This window comes from Hemitrygon akajei, unplaced genomic scaffold (genome assembly GCF_048418815.1).
Source record: "Hemitrygon akajei unplaced genomic scaffold, sHemAka1.3 Scf000059, whole genome shotgun sequence".
Lineage (NCBI taxonomy): Eukaryota > Metazoa > Chordata > Chondrichthyes > Myliobatiformes > Dasyatidae > Hemitrygon > Hemitrygon akajei.
Genome location: NW_027331945.1, coordinates 3,625,012 through 3,630,667, shown reverse-complemented (window position 1 = coordinate 3,630,667; position 5,656 = coordinate 3,625,012). Strand labels below are relative to the sequence as shown.

The 5,656-nt window shown below is 49.6% G+C and overlaps 1 long non-coding RNA gene across 1 annotated transcript; it reads right to left on the bottom strand.

The window, feature by feature from the left end:
• Positions 1-4,973: 4,973 nt before the first annotated feature.
• Positions 4,974-5,401, bottom strand: LOC140721673 (uncharacterized). Its single transcript, XR_012097432.1, has 2 exons — positions 5,292-5,401; positions 4,974-5,184 (listed from the first exon to the last, which is right to left on the bottom strand). It is a non-coding gene; the product is annotated as an uncharacterized lncRNA (long non-coding RNA).
• Between the last annotated feature and the right edge of the window lie 255 nt (positions 5,402-5,656).

The following is a 5,656-nucleotide window of genomic DNA, read 5'->3' as shown; positions in this document are numbered from 1 at the left end:
TTTTCTCTGACTATTTCCCGTCCACTCTCAGTCCAGAGGGAGGGTCTCGGCCCGAAATGTTGACGGTCCATTTCCCTCCACAGATGCTGCCCGACCCACTGAGTTCCTCCGGCAGTTTGTTCTTTGGTCTGTATAACCCGTGTTAGTATGGGGAGCGGGATTTTACACCATATTCCAGGGACAGTCTCAACAAATCCCAAATAATTGTCACTTTGCCGGACCACTGGCCCCGCTTGCAGGGCAACAGTCTGCCGGTGTTTGCCTCCCCAATGTGGTGAATCCCTCTGCTCGCCACCACCGTGGGCTCAGACATTTCCACAGATGAGCCCCTCTGTCCCCACCGGGACAAACATCCTGTCCGACCCGTCTCTCACCATCTTCATCCTTTCAATAAAATCCCCCCTCTCCCTCCCTCACCCCGGGGAACCGGCATCAAACCAACGGGCCGAGCGGTCTCCTCCTACCTCTCAGCGATACATCAGACTCCGGCCGCAGGAGACGCTGCACAAACTCCCCAACTTCCCTCGGAGGGAAATAGAAATCAGAAAGCGGACATTTACATTGAGATTTGTTCCGCTCTGTCCAGACTCCGGCACCGCAGCGAGAGACGAACTCAGCGGGGTAACGCCCTGTCGGCTTGTCCGCTTCCGCTATTGGGTGTAACCAGTGATTGACATTCCTGCGCACCAATGGAAAAAGCGAAGCGCTTGAAGCTTTGTTTTTCAGCGGTGGGGGAGGGGATGGTCACGCGATTGGTAGCTCAGCCGTTAAACCGATAAAGCTCGAGCTCTCCAGCGCGGGGGTGACGTAAACACCGCGCACGCGAGGGCAGGTCCCGGTGTGGGGACCTATGTGTGACGTCAGTCGCGTGGATTCACCTGTGTGACGTCACCCGTGGGCGAGCGCTCCCATTTGAAAACACCTGAATGGACGTTTCTGATTATTTCAGTGGGACAACAACATTAATCACGGGTTTCATCACTGAATCCAGTGTTGTGAGATGTAAAGTCCCTGTTATGTGTCCGGCTGTGCCGTGTTGATGGCGGAGTGGGCAGCGTGGTGTTTGTCTCGATACGGGTCACACCACCAGAATTGCCAGCGGGGTCCACACACAGTGTATTAGTCAACAGAAAATCTCGCGTCCCTGCAGTCTTTGTCTCCTGGTAAACTCAACACCCTGACAATGTGGACCATAGACACCCCTTCCTCTTTAAAGTCAGTCATTCATTCAGACAGCTGATCGCTGAGAGGAATTATATTTATTGGTCATTAAAGTTCGCCCAGATTCGTTTGGACGGATTTGATGTGGAGTTCGGGGTGTCACAGTGAAAGGGCCGGACGGCCGAACTCTCTCTGTTGTCCAAACATGCTTCCAGGTGAGGCGACACTTCACCTGTGAATCTTCCGGAGTCGGCTATTGTGTCCGCTGCTCCCGATGCGGCCGCCTCTACACTGGTGACACCAGCTCCTCCGCAGTTGTGCGGGGTAGGGTTGTTTTTTTTTTGGGGGGGGGGCAGATCGATGTTATTGTTCCCCTTTGTGCTTGGGGGGTGGGTTTTGGGGGTTGATGATCGGGATGCCGTTCTTTTTGATGCGGGGGGTGGGGTGGGAGTTTGATTTTTCTCTCTGAACGACTTTCATGCTCTTTCTTTGTTTTGTGGTTGTCTGGAGAAGAAAAAAAAAACCGCGAGAATTGTTTATGGATACCTGCTTTCATAATAAACTGATCTTTGAACTATCCGCTCCCAGCGGGACTTCCCGGTGTCCAAACATTTTCAATTAGATTCCGATTCCCATTCCCGTCCCGACGTGTCAACCCATCGCCTCCTCTTGTGCTAAGCTGTGGTCACCCTCAGGGTCCAGGACCTGCACCTTATATTCCGTTCGGGTAACACCCCCCCCCCCCCCCACCACCTGTTGGCAAGAATATCGATTTCTCCTTCCGGTGAACAAATCTCCCTCCCTCTCACTCCCTTTCTTCCTCTCTGACTTTTCACGTCCTCTCACGTGCTTATCACGTCTCTCTGGGGCCACTGCTCCTATTCGCCACTCTCCTCTCCTATTAGATTCTATTTTCTTCTGCTTGAGCTTTCCCACCTACCTGGCTTCACCTATCACCTTTCAGCTAGATATTTCCTCGCCTGCCCCGATTTTTTCACATAATTCCCCCATTCCATTTCAATCCTGAAGGAGGGTTCACTTTTCGATAGATGCTGCCCGGCCTGCTGAGTTCCGCCAGCATTTGTGTGTGTGTTGCTCTGTATTTCCAGCATCTGCAGACTTCGTCGTTTGTGATTTACCTCTCCGTTGTCCCTCCGCCCTCCGGCCACAGGTGGTGATGTGCAGACCTACAGCCACTGGTGGCGCCATACAGACCTCCGGCCACAATTGGCGCTACGGTGAACCTCCTGCGTCTTGCCGACCGCAGCGTTTGCCGGTGTGTTTCCTATTCGGGCGGTGGCCAGCTCCGTGTTAAATGTTTAACCTTCACGGTGACTGAAGGAAGCTGCAGGTTCATGAGGGACTGTTACTGTCAGATTCGGCAGTTCTTCCGGCTGCTCATCGGACCCAGGACTGATGTTTAATATTGTGGATCTGTGAATGTTGAATCAGTTCTGTATCAAATCCCCTGTCTCAGGTACTTACTGTCTCTACCACACTCACAATGTACACTAGAAAGACCACTCGGCCAATCTGGTCCCAGCCCATATTTCTGTTCCGTATCAGTATATCAAAATCTATTCCTGCTGTTCACCTCTCACTCTCCCTGTGATGACAGGTTGCAACTGGTCACCAGTCCGTCGGAGAAGAGATTTCCCTTGAATTTCAGAGAATAACAGAAATCTACAACACATTACATGACCTTCGGCCCACAATGTTGTGCCGACCATGTAACCTACTCTAGAAACTGCCTAGAATTACCCTACCTCATAGCCCTCTATTTTTCAAGGCTCTATGTACCAATCTAAGAATCTCTTAAAAGACTCTATTGTATTAGTATCTACCACCGTCGCTGGCAGCGTATTCCGCACACAGACACCACTCTTTGTTTAAAAAACTTGGTTCTGACGTCTCCCCTGTGCCTACTTCCAAGCAGCTTAAAACCATGCCCACTCGTGTTAGCCATTTCCGTCCTGGGAAAAAAGCCTCTGGCTATCTGATGCACCATCAATAACTCTCAGAGACATGAGTCAAGGTAGGCTTTTACTGGCTGGAAGAAAGCACCGTCAGCAGCAAGCAACCACCACACAACATCCTGGAGACTGAACGAGGAGCAGTGCCTCCAATCGCCTTTATACAGGGGTTTGTGGGAGGATATAAGTCAAACTCAAGGCCCGCGGGCCAAATCTGGCCCGCGGTGGAATTATCTTTGGCCCGCGAGATAATATCTAATTACTATTAAAGCTGGCCCCAGTAATCGAAGCGCCTATGGCGTATGATATGGCTAATACTGAGTTTATTCAGGTACCAGGTTTTCAGGGTTTTTAAGTGTTTATTCGGCAGTCTTGCTCGGCAGTCTTCTTCATAAGAAACGGAATTTGTAAAGTGAAACACTTTGTAGTTATAGCAGAGACTGAGACACATGAGAGCAGGCTGAAAAAACGGAGGCAACGAAAGCTGCGTTCGCACGCGTCCGACTGATCCGGCTCTCATGAAGCTGCATTTTGCTCAATCTGGCCCGTGATCTCAAATGAGTTTGACACCCCTGAAGTAGAGCATAGAATTCAACAAACTCTGCAAATGCAAATATAATTAAATATCAATGAATAATGAAAGCAATGGGTGTAACCCTGGGGATCCTCACTAGGCTGGGCCTCGAGTCCAATTAACAGCCTCCCACCATCACTCTCTGCTTCCTACCATCAAGCCAACTGTGCATCCAGTGAGCCAGCTCTCCCTGGATCCCATGTGATCTAACTTTCCACAGCAACTTCCCATGCTGAACCTTAGCAAAGGCCTCACTAATGCCCATATCAGCCTCGATCCTGGGACAGACGTGTCACAGCTCAGCGAGCATAGATTGAAGCAGAGGATGAAGAGGTTTAGAGGGATCTGAGGAAGAGATTTTTCACTCAGAGGGTAGCTGAAATCTGGAACACACTGCCCGAGGTGGTGGTGGTGGCAGGTCCCTTCACAACATTAACGAAGTGGATGAGCATTGAAACTGCCAAGATACAGTCGGCTATGAACCAAGTGCTGATAAATGAGACCAGTGTAGACAGTGAGTGGATGGTTAGAACAGGTATGGCCGGCCAAAGGCCTGTTTCTGTGCTGTGTGACCCTCCACTCTGGACACACTAAATTAACGATGGTGGCACCACAAGGGATTGATCTCAAAACTCCACACCCCTGTCCAACCTGAAATAAACCAGACTGCACCCCTTTGTCGCCACTGCAAGTATCTGTTTCTCTCAAGGTAACATAGATTGGTCACTTCTGCTGAACAACTGGCAATTGATGAAGTTCCTGTGTCTTCTTCCATTAATATTGCTTCCTTACAGCAAAACTAACCCTCTCACTGTGACAGAATCAGTGACTAAATCTGCCCCCAAACACTGTGCTTTCATCCCTGCACATTGTAACTTGAACCATCTCACTGAGGGTCTGATGGAGACACAACACCTGCCCCTGCTTCTGACATTTTAAATACCCCCAGAATGGTTTTCTGATTCAGTCTGAAGGTGAAGGTACAGTCAGCTCATCATCAGACCTGACAAACCATGTCTTCCCACAGCTGGTCCCACCTGTTGGTGTGTCCTCTTTCCTCCACCTCCGGGGAAGCTGCATCTCCACACAAACTCCTCACTTGAGTCGACAGTCTGTACCCGTGACACAGGAAATCACATCACTGTCACTATTCCAGCTGCCACCATGCAGGAAGTGGTACCGCAACATAAAAGGCCGGACCGACAGGCTCTGGGACAGCTTCTTCACCAGGACATCAGACTGATGAACGCATGCTGATTTGAGTGTACTCTATATTACATTGTCGGTTTTATTTATTATAAACTATTATAAGTTACTATCATTGCACGTTGCACATTTCGATGGAGACATAACGTAAAGATTTTTACTCTTCATGGATGTAAGAAATAAAGTCAATTCAATTCAATTCCTGATTCTGTGTCTGACCTACTCGCCTCTGGGTATCCTCCGTCAAGAAGCTTCTTCCTCAGTCACCACCTGTGAGATTACACACAAAAAACAATCAAAACGATCTATGAGACAGCTCCTGTACACCTCCACCCCTGAACATGTTTAAACTCTCTCCTCAGCCCCTTCCCTATTACCTTTCCCATTCAGACTCCCGATGTGCCAGCAGATCTCATAGGAGGCTGTACAAACCCGTGACCTTCTCTGATGTACAATTCAGTGACCTCGTTCCCTATCCGCACTCGCAGCCCATGACGACTGTCCTAGATTCTGGGGCTCTGTAACACACAATGTTGTAACACGTAATCATGTTAGTAGCGAGATTGGACAGTCATTAAAATGTTTGTTGTTTCCTGAAAAGACGCGAGCTAAGCTGTCTGATCCAATTCACCAGATCCCGCCTTGTTTACAGCTTACTTCGTCTTGGGACCCGGACCCACACTCCATTCATAATCTCTACCCACACACAGACAGAGCCGTCCCTTCACACCAAACCCCTCGG